The sequence below is a fragment of the Lepidochelys olivacea genome (genome assembly GCF_965140295.1).
Source record: "Lepidochelys olivacea isolate rLepOli2 genome assembly, chromosome: 3".
Lineage (NCBI taxonomy): Eukaryota > Metazoa > Chordata > Testudines > Cheloniidae > Lepidochelys > Lepidochelys olivacea.
Window position 1 is genome coordinate 61,319,116 of NC_140413.1, and position 23,206 is coordinate 61,342,321.

Consider the following 23,206-nt stretch of genomic DNA (forward strand, 5'->3'; position numbering starts at 1 on the left):
CACTGTCTCATAGGAGGGGTCCTATCACACGTGAGTGTACGTCTCCCCCACCCCGAAACCGCCCACCCCGCAGCCGTGCCCATCTTGTCGAGCACTCTCAGGAGAGGAATAATCGGTGACACTGGGTGTGGCACTAAGTAACTCGAGGGGGTGGAAGACCATGAGTGTCGAGGAAGCCAACATATGGGCCCAGGCTAGCCTGAACACTTCTCCCTCCTGAAGGCTACTGTGTTATACCTTGTGTTTGCTTTTGTTTTGTTGCATAGTTTTTCTTGATCCTTTTTGGTGATTTCTTTGTAAGTGTTACACAAATAAAATTCTTTTCTGCTTCAAAAAAAAAAATCACTCTCCTGTAGCCATCTGGCCCGACCCTGTCACAGTTGGTACTAAGTAGGTTAAGATTTCTGTAAACTAAACCCCAACCTTGTTTAAAATTATTTACTGCAGGACCGTGATTGCATTATGTTAAGACCTTTGGCCCATATATTCCATCTAAATGAATTCAGCACTAGCTAGTTGGATTACTAAATAATATGTCAACAGACCAAAAACTTCAATTTTATAAAGTCACATCAATACTATGACATTTTTGATTGACTAGATCTTGGTAGAAACTTGGGAGGTAAAGGAATTGATACCTATTAGCTGATGTACTTTCTAAGTGGGATTGTACTCTACCCCTGTTGTTGTACCATTGCTTAGAATGTTCAAGCCTCCTACCTTTATGGATCTCTGAATACCAACATGGGGATGTGTGAGCATTTGTGTGCGCAAACACACACTGCTGTCTCTTAAATCTCTCTCAAATATTTAAGCAATGGTTGTGTGATGCGACTGGATTCCATTTTTAATCAGAAATACACGAATGCTCCCATTATAAAAATCCTTCCAATTAAGATATTTAAAAATTCAGATTTAACTGCACAGTATTAAATTATAGCTATATATTTTGTGATAAATTTTTAGAACTGAGTGAGATCTTCACGAGGCATCGTTTGACCATAAAGGGAACTAGCTGCATAGCCATTACCACAAACTGTCCTGAAAATGTATGTTCTAAGGTAAGAAACTTGGGTTTGATATGGAAGATTATTTTAATGGGGTATGGGAGGGTAACTTTACTTGCTACAATATTAGCAAAGTCCATATTGTCTGTTTATTTTTTACTACTAAAATACATGGTCTACAATCTGTTAAATATTGGTATGATCTGACATCATCTGTTACAATATTGACATTGTTCTTGACTTTCATTGTCTTACAGTGGACAGTCTGGATAATTATAGTTAGAAAGTCTCTTGCCTCTTGACTGGTTGATGTGATTATATGACTCATGTTCAGTTACAAACATATCTAAAATTAAGTCCTTGAGTTTAACTAATCTCAATTCGGCATTGCTGACAATTCACCTCTTTCCCAGTTGTATCTTGGCAGTTTATTCCTATCCATCAATTAAAATAGTTGGAATGCACTTTACTCAGATTGCTAGAAAAGTATTATCACTAAAGTAAAACTCATTTAGAACACATCACATTGCTTTAGGTTTCATGTGTCTGTAACCCCTTGGGGTTTAGAGAGCATGGCCCCTTTAAATATTTTTCCTACTGGGGAGGGGGAGCAGTGAGAGAAAGAAGGGAAACTTGGGGGTGTGGAAGGGCTGCAGCAGGGAGGCCCTGGACAAAGTGAAGGGGAGAGAACCTGCCTGAAGCCTGGGAAGGACAGGGCGGCTGATCGGGGACACCCCAGGACGGGAGCCAGGAGGAGCAGCACGGTACCAGGGAGGAATTGCCCAAGAAGGACAGGCCGGAGCTGGACCCAGTATCACTGCTGCCCAGAGCTGCATGGGGCTGTGAGTACTGGGGCTTGGGACTCTGCACTGGGAATAAGGAGGGAGGCTGCTAGTTAGTTAAGTGGGGAGGTTGTCGCTCTGTGTGGCTTTGCAGAGAGCAGCAGAAGAGGGCACCAGAGGGGTGGTGGGGGGAAAGTTCACTGCCGCCGAAGCCGACCAGGAGCACCCAAGACTCAGCACTGGACTGGAACTTTGCTCAGGCCTCCTGAACTCTGTGTGCAGACACATTGCTCAGTGTCTGCCCTTTCAGACTGTGCTACCACTGGGCCCGTGGGGCCTTGGTTTGGATGTAACCCTGTTCTACTGCTCCCCCTACATTTCCCCTTGTTGTTTTTGCTCCTCTCATCCCTCTGTAAATAAATATCTCCCTTTGTTATATCCATTGTACTTTTCCTGTGGGTGTGCGTGTTCACTCTGCGGGGGGGTGGGGGGCAGTTTGGAACAGGTGCCCCTGGGGTGGAGGGAATTTTTCCTGCTGCGTTCCTGCGTGCACTGTCTCTTGGCCAGAGCTGCTTGCAGAGCAGACTCCATCTTGGCTGTGAGGGCGCTAAAGTTACATGTCTATAACTTGGATAATTTATTATTTCAAAAATCTAGGGCATAGGGGCACAGGTGAAGCCCTTGGAGATCAATGGAAAGTTTACCATTGACTTCGGGGGCTTTGAATCAGGCCCATTGGAACACCGTTAATGTTATTTAAACAACAATCGGGAATGATTACTGAAATCAGTGTCTGGACATTTATTTTTTAGGAAATAGGATTCCTTAGCTTTGAGTCCCTTGTATTGATAAAAAGAGTAATTTTGATTTAAAATATTTAGATCGCTTTTCTTTATCTGTACAAGCTCATCTGTTTTGGTTAGCCACTTCTTCTTCTTTCCAAGGATATAATACAGAAGCAACATTTTATCGTCTTTCCATCTCTCAAAATAAAAATTACTTTTTTTCCATCAGGCCCATCTAATCTTCACCCCAGTTTTGCATCACAATCGCCTGCAAAACTCCACTTCTCAGAATGCCTCATGCTGCTGTTTCCACAAGTAGCTGGCAGAAGTCTCATTCCTGACTGTTTCATGGTTGGGAGTTTCTTTTAACAGATTATGCCACTCTGGAAACAATTGGAATATTTCCCTTAGAAGTGGTTTTGAATGCTCAGTTTCTCTTTGCTGTTTTCCCAGACTTTCTTCAAAGGTTTTGTGCCTTTCTCATTAAATGTGCCTGTTCTGGAGGTCAAACATACTGGCAAGCACAGCTGCAGAGTAGTTCCTAGTTCCTTTCTTCTGCACTCTTTATTCTCCCTTTTGTCATTCTCCTGATTATGTTTACCCGCTCGTCAAATGCCATTGCCACTTGCTTAACACTCTCCAGCTGAGGTTTGCCATTGTGTTTTATTTCAGTCCATTTTTCCCAACTATTCCCTCAGATAGGAAATGGTCCCACAGTTTGTTCATCTTATTTCCTTAAACAAACATTACAATTTCCTTGTTTATTCTTCAGACTCCTCTCATCACAACACAAGTAGTCTCATTTGATTTCAGTAGGGTTTATGAGTAAGGCTACGATTTTTGTCATGGATTTTTTTTTTTTTTTTTAGTAAAAGTCACAGACAGGTTAGGGGCAATATAGAAAACCTCATGGAAGCTGTGACTTGTCCTTGACTTTTACTAAAAATATCTGTGACAAAATGGGGATCTGTGGGTGCCCACACCACCTGCAGTGGGGCAGCTGCGCAGGGGCTAGGAGCTGCGGGGCCCCCACCATGGGTTGGGTGTTGGAACTCCTCCCCTCAGTACCCACAGCTCTAGGAGTGCCTGCCACAGCCAGAAGCTCAGGGGCTGCCGCACCACTTTTGGGGCTGGGAGCATGGGGCCAGGGGTGAATGTAAGTTAGAGGATTTACCGGTATGCTGGAGTCCTGAGCAAGGGGCGTGGCCTCAACTGGATGAGGCGTGGCCTCAGCCGGAAGAGGCAGGGCCTTAAATCCCTGGGCCCTTTAAATCTTGATTTAAAGGGCCAGGGCTCCAGCTGCAGTAGTGGCAGCTGGGAGCCTGCGGCCCTTTAAATCACCCCCTGAGCTACCAGCTGCAGAGGCAGCTGGGAGCCCTAGGGGTTGGGGCGATTTAAAGAGCCCAGGGCTCCAGCAGCCGCTACCGCAGTGGAGCCCAGGGCCCTTTAAATCACTGAGGAGCCCTGGGGGCTCCCGGCTGCCATTGCTACCCCTGGGCTCTGGACTCCGGCAGAGCTTTAAAGGGCCTGGGGCTCCGCAGTGGTAGCAGCTGCCGGAGCCCTGAGCCCTTTAAATCCCCACCTGAGCCCTGCTGTCTGAGCCCTGGGGTAGTGGTGGCTGGGCTCCATCGGGGATTTAAAGGGCCCCGGGGCTCCAGCTGCTGCTACTGCCCCGGCCCTTTAAATGCCCACCAGAGCCCCACTGCCACTACCCCAGGGCTTTGGGAGCAGGGCTCCAGCGGGGATTTAAAGGGCCAGGGCAGTAGGGGTGGCTGGAGCTCTGGGGCTCTTTAAATCCCCGCTGGAGCCCTCCCCCACCCTACCCCAGGGCTCGGAAGCAGGGCTCAGGCGGGGATTTAAAGGGCCCCGGGGGAGGGGTAGCAGCAGCTGGAGCTCTGGGGCCCTTTAAATCCCCGCCAGAGCCCCGCCGCTACCCCAGGGCTTTAAATTGCCCTCTCTGAAAGTCGCTCCTGGTACGGCGCACCCGCTCTTACCGGTACGCCGTACCAGGGCGTACCGGCTTACTTTCGCCTCTGCATGGGGCGTTCCCCTGTGGGGGCCAGGTTCTGCGGAGTTCCCCCACCACCTGCAGCGGCTTGGAGCTCGGGGGGCCGCCAGAGGCAGCAGGGATACACTGCAGCTTCCTGCTCCCACAGGTGCGGGGGGGACCCTGCAGCTCCCCACCACTGTAGGCTGAAGTCACAGAGGTCGTGGAAGTCACGGATTCAGTGACTTCCATGACCTCCATGACTAAATTGTAGCCTTATTTATGAGTAAGGAAAGCAGGGTGTGGCATGAGGTGTCATCTTCAAAGCCTGTTTGGGAGCATTTAAATACTAATGTGTATCTATCTCCCCCTGCCCTCAAGGTTTCCTTTTAAAAAAAATGGCAGGGTAGATGCTGGGCATTAAAAGCCAAAATATATATACATGTGATGTTAAGGTTACATATTTAGACACAAGGTAGAGAACGCAAATGTTAACATTTTCATAGTGGCTTTAACATCCGTATCTCATATAGGTATGTATACATTTGATTAGTAGCTATGCTATTAAATGTTCAGTATATTGAATTATTTAAACGCAATGTGGATGAGTGAATGACTGTCGGAACCTTTAAATTTACACCTACTGTATTTTTGTTTAAGTAACATTGTTGTAATACCATAGGTTCTTGTATTTACATTTAGAAACATTCCTGAACGCGCTGTGTGTTCTGTTTTTCTTCCCTTGTTTTCATTGAAGGAACATTTGAATGATGATCAGTTTCATTTGCTCCTGCTTATTCCCTACCTGTTTGTTTTTCCTTCTATGTGTGATATTAAAATCATCTCCCCAGCTATCAGTTTCGATGTCTGAGTGCCATGACTTCAGCTACAGCTACCCTTGCTTGCTGGGTGCTTGTGTAACCCACATGTCTCCTGGGTGTGGCGCTCGTCCCCCGCTAGAGGCACCAAGACCACTTAGTGAACGCTGTAGCAGACTCATTAACCTCTAAGAGGCATGTGGCTTTTAGCTCATGCAGTAGAGCCTCTCATGCATTTAACTCCAAAGGTCCCAGGTTCGATCCTGCCCGCGGACGACCGGTGTCTGTCGGTGTTACACTTGTCCCCGTACTGCTAGTTCACATACCCCACTGAGTGTCCACACATGCTGTGTTGGGCATGGGTATTCACTGTGCACAGGCATGTACCTATGTCCACATTGCCCCTCTTCAGTATGCAACAGTAGCACAACCATTTCTGGGACAGATCCTGGAGTCCTTTCCGTCACAGGAAACATGCTAGGAAACGCCTTGCTGCATATTGCTGGTACTGCACACTTCCGTCACACACTTGGCGACGGCAGCTCGTTGCCATCTCTCCTGCCAAACTGCACTGAAGATATGGAGCAAGTCCCTGGTGATGGAGGTCTGTTCCTGCTACTGCTCACAGGACAAATGTCTGTGCAGTCCAGTACTGCATACTGGACGGAATGGGTTCACAATAACTTGAGACACCTAAGAAGGCTGACTCAGACTGCAAATGAAATTCCATTGGGTCCCATGGAATAAATGTGTTGAATACCGGGATTACAATTATATGCCTATGGGTGGATCACTGCTTCCAGTCCCGGAGAACCAATATGGTATGGTGGGACCATATCATTTTAGAAACCTGAGATGATGACTAGTGACTGCAGAACTTCTGAATGAGGCAGCAGACCTTCAAGGAGTTGTGTGAGCAGCTTGCGCCAACCTTCCATTGCTAGACCACTTGTTTTTGGAAACCCATTGCAATGCAGAAGTGGGTGGCTATTGCCCTTTGGAATTTGGCAACACCTGACATTTACTGGTCAGTTGCAAATCAGTCCAGGGTTGGGAAGTCAACTGTCAGGGTGGTGGTTGTACAGATTTGCCAGTATTGTAATATACCCAAAGGTGGCTGCCATTACACAACTCCGTGATGTCACGGTGTCTGGAGTGGCTCATGAGCAAGAATACCAACCCCAAGGCAGACTGTTAAGAAGCAGGGCACAAACCCCAAACTGGCTGTGAGTTCTATACTTAGATTTCACCAACCAAGGAACAAGTATAAACTTCAGCGCTGTACAGTCTTACCATGGAGTCACAGACAGTCCCTTTGGGCATTCTGATCTATCTGTCTACGCAGGCAAGCTTGACTCTATGATTGGTGTAAAGTGACCATCTAAGATGGCAAAATATTCAGGTTACTCCCAGTCCCAAAGGACCACTCATTTATCCCAGGTAGGTTTGCACCTTAGATCTCACACCAAAGACAACACTTGCAGTCAATCCTGTAACAAACAAATGTTTTATTAACTGGGGGAAAATGAGTTATTTACAAGGTTAAAGCAGGTAAGCATACATGCACAATTGAGATACAATCTTAAATTCAAAAGGTGATAGAAGCTTCTACAATAACCAAGCTTTATGTCCTTTGTGGCTAACGCAAGCCAAGTAGCTTGAGATCTCTTGCTTAAGTTTAGGAATCGTTGCCACTCAGAGTCCAGACAGTATGGAGAGACCCCAATTCCTTCTGGTCAGGGATTTTTATCCCCATCTCCCTAGAGTCCAAGCTGATGGGATAAGTGCTTCAGCATGTAACCTCTTTTTTTTGGCTGGATGGAGAGAGCAATCAAGAAAGTCTTTGTTCCACAATGACCCATTTGGATTTAACAGTCCTGTCTGATGGGCAGGAGATAACTCCTTCTGTAGGAATCCAGCACTGTGCATTAGGGGAAGCTTTATTTTTCCTTTTTGAGTTACATAGCTTCAGAACAAGCATTTTACAGTTATAGCTCAAACAAGTAAGTATTACTGTATTGCATGGGATGCAAATATTATAAGTAGAATTAACATATGCAGCATCCTATAAGCATTCCATAAAGTCTAAACACCAAACATATTCTTATTACACTAATAACTATTTAACTATACTAACTCACAGATAAGCCAGACTGGTCTCCATCCATGCATTTGTCAGTGTCAGTGTTCTGTGAGACCCTTGGCCTTGGCATGAGTTGGCACCTGGTCGGCCAGCCTCACACCTGACATTATTGTGGGATTTCAGAGGTGGGGTTTCTGAGCTGTGCAGGGTCCATCGACAGAACACACATCCCCAATTTTTTCCCACTGATGGGGTCAGTGAATATGTGAACCAAAAAGGGACTGGGTAGCTGCAGAATGGTGGTGTAGTGCACCTTTGGGTGTCTGAAAGATCATTGGTGATGCCTGCAGACCTGTCCAGACACCAGTGTAGCTAACACGGTTCACATTATCATGGCATGTTGTACTTTGCACAACATATGGGAAGTTTAAAGGGGAATACTTGCAGAGCAAGCAGGTAGATGACAGAGCTGGTTTTCAAAGCCTGTACAGGTAGCCACAACCCACCCCTGTGCACACTGTTCCTAGTTCCTGATGGGCACAGGAAATTTGTGATGCTATTTGTTGATCAGTATGGAGCCAGAAGTGACTTGGGACTGTGCCGAGGGACACTATTGTGACACGATGGTACAGCTGGAAAAGCGCAATAGAGCATTGACACATATTTGTGTTGTGACATAGCTGGGTGGGTTTCAGTCCCCTGCAGCCAACATTAATGTACTAACTGAAAGCAGCCAATTGGGTGTCAAGAACTCACCACCTTTGGCTGTGGTTTTGTGCTTGGATACTTTTAAGCCACTTTAATGGCTTTTTAAAATATATACGTTAACACTCTGCTTCAGGTTGCTTTATGGGGAGCATTTAAGCACTGTTAAAGTAATTTTTTAATGGTCCTGTAAAGTTTTAGGAAGGGATTAACACATTCTTCTGCACAATGTTTTCTGACACCCTTGCTCACCTCACTTATTCGGCTCTATGCATGAGTATTGCCATGGTTGCAAGTGGGTGACTGATTGGTGGCGGTGGATGAGGAGGGTTTGTAAAAGCACCGCTCAGTGTCAGATATCTTCACTGTTAATTTATTTTTATTTCCTTCATCTGTATTCGAGAGACAAGGTGGGTGAGGTAATATCGTTTATTGGATCAACTTCTGTTGGTGAGAGAGACCAAGCTTTCGAGCTACACAGAGCTCTTGTTCAGGTCTGGGGAAGGTATTAAGAATGTCGCAGCTAAACACAAGATCAAGCAGATAGAATAACTACTTATGATGAACTAAGGGACCATTCAAAGTGAAGTGGCTCATTAATACTCCTAGCCATAGGACAAAAAGGGGGCTTAGTGGGTTACAGATTGTTGTAACAAGCCATAAATCCAGTGTCCATATTAAGACCATGATTTTTAATGTCTAGCAAAGTTATGAATTTAAGCTCCCAGGCTCATCGTTTGAAAGTGTTAGTTTTCCTTGGAGGATGACTAGTAGCTCAGACATAGAGTGATCACTTTGTGAGAAGTGTTCACCCATGGGCATAGATAGAATCATAGAAAGTTAGGGTTGGAAGAGACCTCAGGAGGTCAGCTAATCCAACCCCCTGCTCACAGCAGGACCAACACCAACTAAATCATCCCAACCAGGGATTTGTCAAGCTGGGCCTTTAAAACCGTGAAGGATGGAGATTCCACTACATCCCTAGCTAACCAGTTCCAGTGCTTCACCACCCTCCTAGTGAAATAGCTTTTCCTAATATCCATCCTAGACCTACCTCACTGCAACTTGAGACCATTGCTTCTTGTTCTGTCATCTGCCATCACTGAGAACAGCTTAGCTCCATCCTCTTTGGAATCCCTCTTCAGGTAGTTGAAGGCTGCTATCAAATCCCCCCTCACTCTTCTCCTCTGCAGACTAAATAACCCCAGTTCCCTCAGCCTCTCCTCGTAAGTCATGTGCCCCAGCCCTCTAATAATTTTCATTGCCCTCTGCTGGACTCTTTCCAATTTGTCCACATCCTTTCTGTAGTGGGGGCCCAAAACTGGATGCAGTACTCCAGATGTGGCCTCACCAGTGCTGAATAGAGGGGAACAATCACTTCCCTTGATCTGCTGGCAATGCTCCTACAGCCCAATATGCCATTAGCCTTCTTGGCTACAAGGGCACACTGTTCACTCATATCCAGCTTCTCATCAACTGTGACCCCTAGGTCCTTTTCTGAAGAACTGCTGATTAGCCAGTCAGTCCCTAGCCTGTAGCAGTGCATGGGATTCTTCTCTCCTAAGTGCAGGACTCTGTGCTTGTCCTTGTTGAACCTCATCAGATTTCTTTTGGCCTAATCCTCCAATTAGTCTAGGTCACTCTGGACACTATCCCTACCCTCCAGCATATCTACCTCTCCCCTCAGCTTAGTGTCATCCATGAACTTGCTGAGGTTGCAGTCCATCCCATCATCCAGATCATCAATGAAGATATTGAACAAAATGGGCCCCAAGACCGACCCCTGGGGCACTCCACTTGATACCAGCTCCTAACTAGACATGGTGCCATTGATCACTACCTGTTGAGTCTGATGATTTAGCCGGCTTTCTATCCACCTTATAGTCCATTCATCCAATCTATACTTTAACTTGCGGACAAAAATACTGTGGGAGCCCATTTCAGAAGCTTTGCTAAAGTCAAGATATATCATGTCCACCGCATTCCCCATATCCACAGAGCCAGTTATCTCATCAGAGAAGGCAGGCATGACTTGGTCAGGCATGACTTGCCCTTGGTGAATCCATGTTGACTGTTCCTGATCACCTTCGTCTCCTCCAGATGCTTCAAAATGGAATCTTTGAGGACCTGTTCCATGATTTTTCCAGGGACTGAGGTGAGGCTGACCGGTCTGTAGTTCCCTGGATTCTCCTTCTTCCCTTTTCTAAAGATGGGCACTATATTTGCCTTTGTCCAGTCATCCAGGATCTGCCCCAATCGCCACGAGTTTTCAAAGATAATGGCCAATGGCTCTGCAAACGTATCAGCCTACTCCCTCAGCACCCTCGGCTGCATTGCATCTGGCCCCATGGACTTGTGCATGTCCAGCTTTTCTAAATAGTCCTTAACCTGTTTTTTCACCAGTGAGGGCTGCTCACCTCCTCCCCATACTGTGCTGCCCAGTGCAGCAGTCTGGGAGCTGACCTCGTCTGTGAAGACTGAGGCAAAAAAAGCATTGAGTACTTCAGCTTTTTCCAAATCATCTGTCACTAGGTTGCCTCCCCCACACTTTCCCTGACCCTTTTCTTGTTGCTAACATACCTGTAGAAACCCTTCTTGTTACCCTTCACATACCTTGCTAACTGCAACTCCAGTTGTGCATTGGCCTTCCTGATTATACCCTTGCATGCTCCTCCCTAGTCATCTGTCCATATTTCCACTTCTTGCAAGCTTCCTTTTTGTGTTTAAGCTACTGAAGATTTCTCCGTTAAGCCAAGCTGGTTGCCTGCCATATTTGCTATTCTTTCTGCACATCAGGATGATTTGTTCCTGCGCCCTCAATAATATTTCTTTAAAATACAGCCAGCTCTCCTAGACTCCTTTCCCCCATCATATTAGCCTCCCAGGGGATCCTGCCCATCAGTTTCCTGAAGGAGTCAAAGTCTGCTTCTCTGAAGTTCAGGTCCAGGGTCTGCTGGCAGTGGGGGACACAACCCTGGAACAGCTTCAGTCACTCAGCCCTACTCTTCCAGAAAACAGCCCCCCCTTCTGGGAAAGCAGCAGCCCTCCTGTGCAGCTCCCAGATGTTCCTCGGCTCCTGCCTCTGCCTCTCCCTGTCCCGCTGTCTTGTGCTCTGCAGGAAGGGGGCTGGGTCACACCATATGACTGAGCAATCTGTGCAGGCATGTTGACCCTGCATGCCCCCCCAAGTGTCGCTTCTGCCTACAGGTGATGGGGTATTTTTTGTCTTATCATTTTCCTTGTGGGAGTTCATTAGCTTCAGATCCTACCTCATTTTCACTTGCGTTCACTATGTTAGAAATCCAATCGCTATTAACCTTTCGGGTGAAAGCTGAAACAAAAAAACTTCTTCCATTGCCACATTTCCCTTCTCCTCATTGAGAAATGGGCCTACCTTGTCCTTGGTCTTCCTTTTGTTTCTAATGTATCTGTAGAATGTTTTCTCGTTACCCTTTATGTCTCTAGCTAGTTTAATCTCATTTTGTGCCTTGGCTTTTCTAATCTGGTTCCTACATGCTTGTGTTTGTTTATATTCATCCTTTTGTCATTGAGCTAGTTTCCACTTTTGTAGGACTCTTTTTTTTTCCTTTTCTTTTTTTTTTCAGATCATTGAAGATCTCCTGGTTAAACCAGGATGGTCTCTTTCCATACTTTCTATCTTTCCTACACAGTGGGATAGTTTGTTCTTGTGCCCCTAACAATGTCTCTTTGAAAAAGGAGTTCACAGAATAATTTCTCTGGAGTTCTCAGCTCACTATGACTGCTGGCAACAGGGAGTCAGGGACCTTTATACTTTTTGGGTAAGGGTCAGGTAGCAAAGGGATATATGCATTGTTGGAATGACCCTGGAGGATTATCAATATCTGTGACCTGATACACACCCTTTGCCCTCTTCCACACTGCACTGTAGAATAGGTATGGGGCCATTTGACAGTAGAGGCATGTACATTCCCATACCCCTCATGCCTGTTGGGTTTTGCACTGTGCACTCTTCTTCAGGAACATGCTTCAGGGCTTTAAATGTGGACAATACTGGGGTTATGGCTGAACAACAAACATGTAAAGCATGTACAATCACAAGTATAGACATAGCCTTTGGGAAAAGGAATAAGTAGTAGGAGTTGAACACTTCAAAAATGATCATTATGTTTTATACAAATATCCCTGTGAATAAAAAAGGGAATAAAAATAATGGAAATTCTAGTTAGGCAGAATTTTCTCTCATCTAAACAGAGTGAGTTCACATTTTTCTATTAGACGATAGCTCTGTTTCAGTGCTGAATAAATTAGTGATTACAACAAAGCATTGCAATAGGAAGAGGATACTATTATTCAGTCTCAATTGTTTATTAGAAATGATATTTTAATTAAATATTTTAATTAATTACAGAGTACAGTAAGTTTTAAATTATGTATTTTTGCTAAAACATTGTGGTTTTACACTGGAATATTTTTATCTCCATCACTTTTTAAAAACAGAATTGTTCATTAAAAGCCCGGAAAACAGCATTTCTTGCAAATAGGCTCCAAATGGCTTGCCAGAGACACTATCGAACCATAACAGCATCTTAACAGGATTCAGAATTTAAACAGTTCTGTGCCTGCGGAACTCCCTCAAAATCACAAAGAGGAAAAGTAGTTCACATGGGCGGTATGTAGGAGAGCCTGAGATGATGTGTATAGCAGAAATAAGGGGTAAAAGAAAGTTCTGGATTGCTGATCCTATTCTTGCATGCATAGCATTACTGCTAATGTAGGCCATAACACTTTAAAAATATGGACCAAATTCAGCCCTAAAAGCAGGTGTGATGCAGGTGAAGTCAGTTAAGCGGCATCTGTGTACAGCAAGGCTGAAATTATGTTACATCATATACATTAAGATAAATTAACACTGTGTATTAATGTTTGTCTAATATTTCCTCAGATAAATATTTTGCTTCTGAAGCTGTTAACTGATATTTTGTCACTCCATTAAATTGAATGTTTGTAGTTAGGTTTAGATTACAGCTTTGTTACAACCATAAGGAACTTGTAGGCCTAAATCTTCTACTTCCCACAAACAGAAGATGAACAAGAAAGTTCCATGATCTTTTTTCGTCATTATTTTGACACACCATAATCTCAGGAAGGCAAAATGGCCAACAATGCCAATTAGGTATTAGGACTGTTGCTTGTAAATACATTCAAGGCAGAGCATTAAAAAGACCAAATCCATGGCTCTCAGAATATCCTGAGTCAAGACTGTCACACAACTACACAATTTTCTGACAGTGAAAAGGAGAGTATGCTGTCTCCCACTTAGGGGGACTTTATAGACAAGCATCCCAGAACTCCCTCTTGAACCTCAAAATTCTCCACAAAATGGAATTCCCACTCTCCATCCAGCTCTACCTATGGCTTTTCATTACTCTTCTTAGCATGCAGCTTGCACTGAGGTCAGTAGAAGGGCTGGATAAAAACAGAATTTAGAATACACCTCTGTGATAATATCTGATTGCTGTTCTCTATGATTGTAATCATGTCTGTGTCATTCTTCACATTTAGAGAGACAAGATGGGTGAGCTAATATATTTTATTGGACCAACTTTTGTTGATGAGAGAGAGAAAAGCTTTTGAGCTACACAGAACTCTTCCTCAGGTCTGGGAAAGGTGTCACAGCTAAACACAAAGTCGTAGGGATAGTTTAGCAGCATAAATAGATAGCACATATTCTAAGGGAGCATTCAAGGTGATGTGGACCTTTAACACTCCTGTAGTCTTAGGACACCACACCTACCTTCCTAGAGCCAGTAACTACCCCAAACACACCAAGAAATCTGTTATCTACAGCCAGGCATTTGGATACCACGTGTCATAAATATAAAGGGAAGGGTAAACCCCTTTGAAATCCTTCCTGGCTAGGGGAAAGCTCCTCTCACCTGTAAAGGGTTAAGAAGCTAAAGGTAACCTCGCTGGCACCTGACCAAAATGACCAATGAGGAGACAAGATACTTTCAAAAGCTGGGAGGAGGGAGAGAAACAAGGGGTCTGTGTGTCTGTCTATATGCTGGTCTTTGTCGGGGATAGACCAGGAATGGAGTCTTAGAACTTTTAGTAAGTAATCTAGCTAGGTATGTGTTAGATTATGATTTCTTTAAATGGCTGAGAAAAGAATTGTGCTGAATAGAATAACTATTTCTGTCTGTGTATCTTTTTTGTAACTTAAGGTTTTGCCTAGAGGGGTTCTCTATGTTTTTGAATCTAATTACCCTGCAAGATATCTACCATCCTGATTTTACAGGGGGGATTTCTTTATTTCTATTTACTTCTATTTTTATTAAAAGTCTTCTTGTAAGAAAACTGAATGCTTTTTCATTGTTCTCAGATCCAAGGGTTTGGGTCTGTGGTCACCTATGCAAATTGGTGAGGCTTTTTATCCAACATTTCCCAGGAAAGGGGGGGTGCAAGTGTTGGGAGGATTGTTCATTGTTCTTAAGATCCAAGGGTCTGGGTCTGTAGTCACCTAGGCAAATTGGTGAGGCTTTTTACCAAACCTTGTCCAGGAAGTGGGGTGCAAGGTTTTGGGAAGTATTTTGGGGGGAAAGACGCGTCCAAACAGCTCTTCCCCAGTAACCAGTATTAGTTTGGTGGTGGTAGCGGCCAGTCCAAGGACAACGGGTGGAATATTTTGTACCTTGGGGAAGTTTTGACCTAAGCTGGTAAAGATAAGCTTAGGAGGTTTTTCATGCAGGTCCCCACATCTGTACCCTAGAGTTCAGAGTGGGGGAGGAACCTTGACATGGTGGCATAGTGGTGGGATTAACCTGAAATCATTTTGAGGTCCAGTTGAGATTTTTTGAACTAGAAATACAGATTTTAAAAAGGAATTTTTTTTCCCTTTGGAAAGGAAGTCCAGAAAGCAACTGAAACTGAAAGCAGCTTGTTTTTTCTCTGCTTTGTGGCCAAGCAGAGAAAAAAGGGGATTATCTTTGTGAATTACAGGTTTTCTTTGCCTGGAGGCAGGGTACTTAACTCCTGCAGGGAAATTCAGTCTTCCAACCCAGAGGTTTTTTTTTCTTCCTAAAAGTAAATAGGGGGTGTGTGTTCTACCCATTTGCTTTTTCTTTGAGCTGGGTAAGCAGGTTTCCAAGTAGTTGGAGGTTTTTTGCTTTAATTTGGGCCCAGAGCAGAGACAAGGGAATTGTCTTTTTCTGTAGGCTGACAATCACTATCAGAGAATAGGTATTCTATTCCAGCACAGCAAAATTTTACAGCCAAGTTTTGTTGGTTTATTTCTAAACCTCGGGTGTAAAGTTAGTTAAAAACAGAGAGGTTAGAATGACAAAATCCGCGGCTCGACTACAGCTCGAATTAGCCAAATTTCAGGCTGAGGAAAGACAAAGGGAACATGAAAGACAGATAGAACTCATGCGGCTGAAGAAGGAACAAGAAAGGGAGGCAGCGAGAGAAGCAGAACAACACCAAGCGGCTGCTCACAGGAGAGCTATGGAAGCAAGGGACAAAGAACTGGAGGAGAAGGAAAAAGAGAGGAAGTATGTGGAGGAGATGGAGAAGATAAAGGCTCAGCAGAATATCCCAACAAACCCTAGTAATCCTTCTCCAAGTACCACTTCCAATCCCAGAAAGTTCCCCACCTACAAGGCAGGCTATGATACTGAGGCCTTCCTAGAAAACTTCGAAAGGGCCTGCCTTTGGTACAACATCTCTACTGACCAATACATGGTAGAGCTGAGGCCGCAGCTCAGTGGACCCTTAGCTGAGGTGGCAGCTGAAATGCCTAAAGAACACATGAACAAGTATGAACTGTTTAAATCCAAGGCGAGAGTCAGAATGGGGATAACACCCGAGCAGTCTGGTCGGAGGTTCAGAGCCCTAAGGTGGAAACCAGACATGTCATTTACCCGACATGCCTACCACATTGTGAAACATTGGGATGCCTGGATATCAGGAGCAAGTGTTGAATCTCCAGTAAATTTGCCCTTCCTAATGCAAATGGAACAATTCTTAGAGGGTGTTCCTGAGGAAATAGAAAGATACATCCTAGATGGGAAACCCAAAACTGTAATCGAGGCAGGAGAGATTGGAGCCAGATGGGTGGAGGTGGCAGAGAAGAAGAAAACTGGTCGCAGTTGGAGCGGAGACCAGAAGGGACCACCCCAGACCACACCCTATTACCGGGGGCCGCCCAAAGCCCCACCTACCTCCCAAAGAACCCTCCAGACCCCTTATCGTCCCACCACCCCGTTCTCCAGCAACCCTCCTCGCCCCAGTGACCCGTCAGCTGGACGATGTTTTAAATGTAACGAGCTGGGGCATGTAAAGGCCAACTGCCCCAAGAACCCCAACAGATTACAGTTCATTGCACCGGAATCACACCAGAGGTCCACAGGCCCAGATACCTCCCAGATACCCTTGGAGCGGAGGGAAACTGTGAGTGTGGGCGGGAAGAAGGTCACCGCGTGGAGGGACACCGGAGCACAAGTGTCAGCTATCCATGCTTCCTTAGTGGACCCCAATTTAATCAACCCAGAGATCCAAGTGACGATTCAACCCTTCAAGTCCAACTCTTTCAATTTGCCTACAGCCAAGTTGCCTGTCCAGTACAAGGGCTGGTCAGGAATGTGGACTTTTGCAGTCTATGATGATTATCCCATCCCCATGCTGTTGGGGGAAGACTTGGCCAATCATGTGAAGCAGGCCAAGAGGGTGGGAACGGTCACCCACAGCCAGGCTAAACAAGCCGTGAGGCCTAGCTCTGTTCCGGAAACTTCTATCAGGACCTGGTCAGAGGTGATGGACCCAGACCCCAGGCCAATGTCTGCAACAGCAGTAGTGGATCCAGTTCCAGAGACCCAGACGGAACCAGTCCCAGAACCGGAACCGGCCGAACAACCAACACCAGACCCAGTGTCAGCACTGAATCCAATACTTGCAACCTCAACACCAGAGGGCCCCACCAACCCTGAACTGGCAGCAGCCGATAACCCGACCCAAGAGGCTCAGCCAGAGCCTGAATCCCAACATAGTGCACCAGTGGAGAGCGGTTCACAGTCAACAGACACAGCTCCATCCCCTATATCGCTTCCAGAGGGACCAAGCCTAGGTCCAGAATCCAATGAGGAACTGATGTCTCCAGCATCAAGGGAACAGTTCCAGACCGAACAGGAAGCAGACGAAAGCCTCCAGAGAGCTTGGACGGCGGCACGGAGCAACCCACCGCCTCTCAGCTCTTCTAATCAATCCAGGTTTGTTGTAGAAAGAGGACTTTTATACAAGGAAACTCTTTCTGGGGGACACCAGGAAGACTGGCATCCTCAGAGACAGTTGGTAGTTCCAACTAAATACCGGGCCAAGCTCTTGAGCTTAGCCCATGATCACCCTAGTGGCCATGCTGGGGTGAACAGGACCAAAGACCGTTTGGGGGGGTCATTCCACTGGGAGGGAATGGGCAAGGATGTTTCTACCTATGTCCAGTCTTGTGAGGTGTGCCAAAGAGTGGGAAAACACCAAGACCAGGTCAAAGCCCCTCTCCAGCCACTCCCCATCATTGAAGTTCCATTTCAGCGAGTAGCTGTGGATATTCAGGGTCCTTTTCCGAAAAAGACAGCCAGAGGAAAGCAGTACATACTGACTTTCATGGATTTTGCCACCCGATGGCCGGAAGCAGTAGCTCTAAGCAACACCAGGGCTAAAAGTGTATGCCAGGCACTAGCAGACATTTTTGCCAGGGTAGGTTGGCCCTCCGACATCCTCACAGATGCAGGGACTAATTTCCTGGCAGGAACTATGAAAAACCTTTGTGGAGCTCATGGGGTAAATCACTTAGTTGCCACTCCTTACCACCATCAAACAAATGGCATGGTGGAGAAGTTTAATGGAACTTTGGGGGCCATGATACGTAAATTCGTAAATGAGCACTCCAATGATTGGGACCTAGTATTGCAGCAGTTGCTCTTTGCCTACAGAGCTGTACCACATCCCAGTTTAGGGTTTTCCCCATTTGAACTTGTATATGGCCATGAGGTTAAGGGGCCATTGCAGTTGGTAAAGCAGCAATGGGAGGGATTTACATCGTCTCCAGGAACTAACATTCTGGACTTCGTAACCAACCTACAAAACACCCTCTGAACCTCTTTAGCCCTTGCTAGAGAAAACTTACAGGATGCTCAAAAAGAGCAAAAAGCCTGGTATGATAAACATGCCAGAGAGCGTTCCTTCAAAGTAGGAGACCAGGTCATGGTCTTAAAGGCGCTCCAGGCCCATAAAAAGGAAGCATCGTGGGAAGGGCCCTTCACGGTCCAGGAGCGCCTGGGAGCTGTTAATTATCTCATAGCATTCCCCACCTCCAACCGAAAGCCTAAGGTGTACCATATTAATTCTCTAAAGCCCTTTTATTCCAGAGAATTAAAGGTTTGTCAGTTTACAGCCCAGGGAGGAGACGACGCTGAGTGGCCCGAAGGTGTCTACTACGAAGGGAAATGTGGTGGTGGTGTGGAAGAGGTGAACCTCTCCATGACCCTTGGGCGTATGCAGCGACAGCAGATCCAGGAGCTGTGCACTAGCTACGCGCCAACGTTCTCAGCCACCCCAGGACTGACTGAACGGGCATACCACTCCATTGACACAGGTAATGCTCACCCTATTAGGGTCCAACCTTACCGGGTGTCTCCTCAAGCTAAAACTGCTATAGAACGGGAGATCCAGGATATGTTACAGATGGGTGTAATCCGCCCCTCTGAAAGTGCATGGGCATCTCCAGTGGTTCTAGTTCCCAAACCAGACGGAGAAATACGTTTTTGTGTGGACTACCGTAAGCTAAACGCTGTAACTCGCCCAGACAACTATCCAATGCCACGCACAGATGAACTATTAGAGAAACTGGGACGGGCCCAGTTCATTTCTACCTTGGACTTAACCAAGGCGTACTGGCAGGTACCGCTAGATGAATCTGCCAAGGAAAGGTCAGCCTTCACCACACATCTCGGACTGTATGAATCTAATGTACTCCCTTTCGGGTTGCGAAATGCACCCGCCACTTTCCAAAGACTTGTAGATGGTCTCCTAGCGGGATTAGGAGAATATGCAGTCGCCTACCTTGACGATGTGGCCATATTTTCGGATTCCTGGGCAAACCACCTGGAACATCTACAAAAAGTCCTTGAGCGCATAAGGGAGGCAGGACTAACTGTTAAGGCTAAGAAGTGTCAAATAGGCCTAAACAGAGTGACTTACCTTGGACACCAGGTGGGTCAAGGAACTATCAGCCCCCTACAGGCCAAAGTGGATGCTATCCAAAAGTGGATGCTATCCAAAAGTGGCCTGTCCCAAAGTCAAAGAAACAGGTTCAATCCTTCTTAGGCTTGGCCGGTTATTACAGACGATTTGTACCGCACTACAGCCAAATCTCTGCCCCACTGACAGACCTAACCAAAAAGAAACAGCCAAATGCTGTTCAGTGGACCGAAAAGTGTCAGAAGGCCTTTAACAAGCTTAAAGCGACACTCATGTCTGACCCTGTACTAAGGGCCCCAGACTTTGACAAACCGTTCCTAGTAACCACAGATGCGTCCGAGCGTGGTGTGGGAGCAGTTTTAATGCAGAAAGGACCTGATCAAGAATTCCACCCTGTAGTGTTTCTCAGCAAAAAACTGTCTGAGAGGGAAAGCAACTGGTCAGTCACTGAAAAAGAATGTTATGCCATTGTCTACGCTCTGGAAAAGCTACGCCCATATGTTTGGGGACGGCATTTCCACCTGCAAACCGACCATGCTGCACTGAAGTGGCTTCACACCGTCAAGGAAACTAACAAAAAACTTCTTCGGTGGAGTTTAGCTCTCCAAGATTTTGATTTCGACATCCAACACATCTCAGGAGCTTCTAACAAAGTGGCTGATGCACTCTCCCGTGAAAGTTTCCCAGAATCAACTGGTTAAAATCGTCCTTGAGATGTGGAAAATATTGTTAGTCTTTATGTACTTGGTAGTATATTTAGAGATGCATGTGTCTTATTAACTCTGTTTTTCCTAGAGCTCCAGGAAGAAATCCCAGCCAGTGTTCACCCTAGCTGAGATTTGGGGGGCGTGTCATAAATATAAAGGGAAGGGTAAACCCCTTTGAAATCCTTCCTGGCTAGGGGAAAGCTCCTCTCACCTGTAAAGGGTTAAGAAGCTAAAGGTAACCTCGCTGGCACCTGACCAAAATGACCAATGAGGAGACAAGATACTTTCAAAAGCTGGGAGGAGGGAGAGAAACAAGGGGTCTGTGTGTCTGTCTATATGCTGGTCTTTGTCGGGGATAGACCAGGAATGGAGTCTTAGAACTTTTAGTAAGTAATCTAGCTAGGTATGTGTTAGATTATGATTTCTTTAAATGGCTGAGAAAAGAATTGTGCTGAATAGAATAACTATTTCTGTCTGTGTATCTTTTTTGTAACTTAAGGTTTTGCCTAGAGGGGTTCTCTATGTTTTTGAATCTAATTACCCTGCAAGATATCTACCATCCTGATTTTACAGGGGGGATTTCTTTATTTCTATTTACTTCTATTTTTATTAAAAGTCTTCTTGTAAGAAAACTGAATGCTTTTTCATTGTTCTCAGATCCAAGGGTTTGGGTCTGTGGTCACCTATGCAAATTGGTGAGGCTTTTTATCCAACATTTCCCAGGAAAGGGGGGGTGCAAGTGTTGGGAGGATTGTTCATTGTTCTTAAGATCCAAGGGTCTGGGTCTGTAGTCACCTAGGCAAATTGGTGAGGCTTTTTACCAAACCTTGTCCAGGAAGTGGGGTGCAAGGTTTTGGGAAGTATTTTGGGGGGAAAGACGCGTCCAAACAGCTCTTCCCCAGTAACCAGTATTAGTTTGGTGGTGGTAGCGGCCAGTCCAAGGACAACGGGTGGAATATTTTGTACCTTGGGGAAGTTTTGACCTAAGCTGGTAAAGATAAGCTTAGGAGGTTTTTCATGCAGGTCCCCACATCTGTACCCTAGAGTTCAGAGTGGGGGAGGAACCTTGACATACAACTAAACACAAAGTCGTAGGGATAGTTTAGCAGCATAAATAGATAGCACATATTCTAAGGGAGCATTCAAGGTGATGTGGACCTTTAACACTCCTGTAGTCTTAGGACACCACACCTACCTTCCTAGAGCCAGTAACTACCCCAAACACACCAAGAAATCTGTTATCTACAGCCAGGCATTTGGATACCACGGAATATGCACTGAGGATAAAGTCCAGGATGTTACACCTTAACACACCAAAAACAGCCTTCACCAAACAAGGACACTCCACCAGAGAAATGGATCACGTTGAGGAACAGGCCACCCAACTACCCTGAGAGAACCTTCTTCAATACATATCAACCCACACTGGAAAGTATATGGATATCATCAAACAACTACAACTCGCACTCAATGGGAAATCTATCCGGAAAGAAATTTTTCCTGAACCCCCCCCTTCTGGTCTTCAAACTACCCCCCAAGCTCTCCAAGCTCATCATCAGAAGCAAGCTCTCCACAGACCAGGATGCACCAACTCAAAGAAACACCAGACTCTGCCAGAACAATAGATGCAAAACCTGCAGACATATCTCTACTGCTACAGTTATCAACACACCTTTCAAGATCCATGGATCCTACACCAGCCTATCACAACATGTGGCGTACCTCATCCAGTGCACTAAATGCCCCTATAACAACCAAGTGGGTGAAACCAGATAAATGCTACACTCTTGAATGAACTCACACAGGAAAATGATGAAAGACAAAAACACCACATTACCTGTGGGTGAACACTTTTCACAAACAATTGCTCTATTAGTCCCCATCCTCCAAGGAAACCTACACAACACTTTCAAAAGTTGAGTTTGGAAGCTTAAATTCATAACTTTGCTAGCCCCCACAAATCATGGTCTTAATAAAGACAGTGGATTTATGGCTTATTACAACAATCTGTAAGGCACTAACTCCCCCTTTTTGTGCTATGGCTACAGGTCGGTTAACAGGCCACTTGACCTTGAATGGTCCCTTAGAATATGTGCCAACTACTTATGCTAAACTATCTGTTCAAACTTGTATTTAGCTATAACAATCTGAGTACCTTTCCCAGACCTAAAGATTGGACAAATGACCAGGGATGAGTATAAAAATATTGCTCGAGAATGCAGGAGTGAAATTAGGAAGGCCAAATCACACCTGGAGTTGCAGCTAGCAAGAGATGTTAAGAGTAACAAGAAGGGTTTCTTCAGGTGTGTTAGCAACAAGAAGAAAGTCAACGAAAGTGTGGGCCCCTTACTGACTCAGGGAGGCAACCTAGTGACAGAGGATGTGGAAAAAGCTAATGTACTCAATGCTTTTTTTGCCTCTGTCTTCACGAACAAGATCAGCTCCCAGACTACTGCACTGGGCAGCACAGCATGGGGAGGAGGTGACCAGCCCTCTGTGGAGAAAGAAGTGGTTTGGGACTATTTAGAAAAGCTGGACGAGCACAAGTCCATGGGGCTGGATGCGCTGCATCCGAGAGTGCTAAAGGAGTTGGCGGATGTGATTGCAGAGCCATTGGCCATTATCCTTGAAAACTCATGGCGATCGGGGGAAGTCCCTGACGACTGGAAAAAGGCTAATGTAGTACCCATCTTTCAAAAAGGGAAGAAGGAGGATCCTGGGAACTACAGACCAGTCAGCCTGCCCTCAGTCCCTGGAAAAATCATGCAGCAGGTCCTCAAGGAATCAACTCTGAAGCACTTAGAGGAGAGGAAAGTGATCAGAAACAGTCAGCATGGGTTCACCAAGGGCAAGTCATGCCTGACTAATCTAATTGCCTTCTATGACGAGATAACTAGTTCTGTGAATGAAGGGAAAGCAGTGGATGTGTTGTTCCTTGATTTAGCAAAGCTTTTGACACAGTCTCCCACAGCATTCTTGCCAGAAAGTTAAAGAAGTATGGGCTGGATGAATGGACTACAAGGTAGATAGAAAGCTGGCTAGATTGTCGGGCTCAACGGGTAGTGATCAATGGCTCCATGTCTAGTTGGCAGCCGGTATC

General features: G+C 45.6%; 1 long non-coding RNA gene across 1 annotated transcript in view; it reads left to right on the plus strand.

The window, feature by feature from the left end:
- Positions 1-1,656: 1,656 nt before the first annotated feature.
- LOC311517483 overlaps positions 1,657-23,206 on the plus strand; it is a 48,031-nt gene continuing 26,481 nt past the window's right edge. Inside the window, exon 1 of the long non-coding RNA XR_014710712.1 lies at positions 1,657-1,849. This is a non-coding gene — a long non-coding RNA (uncharacterized lncRNA). The remainder of the gene's footprint in view (positions 1,850-23,206) is intronic.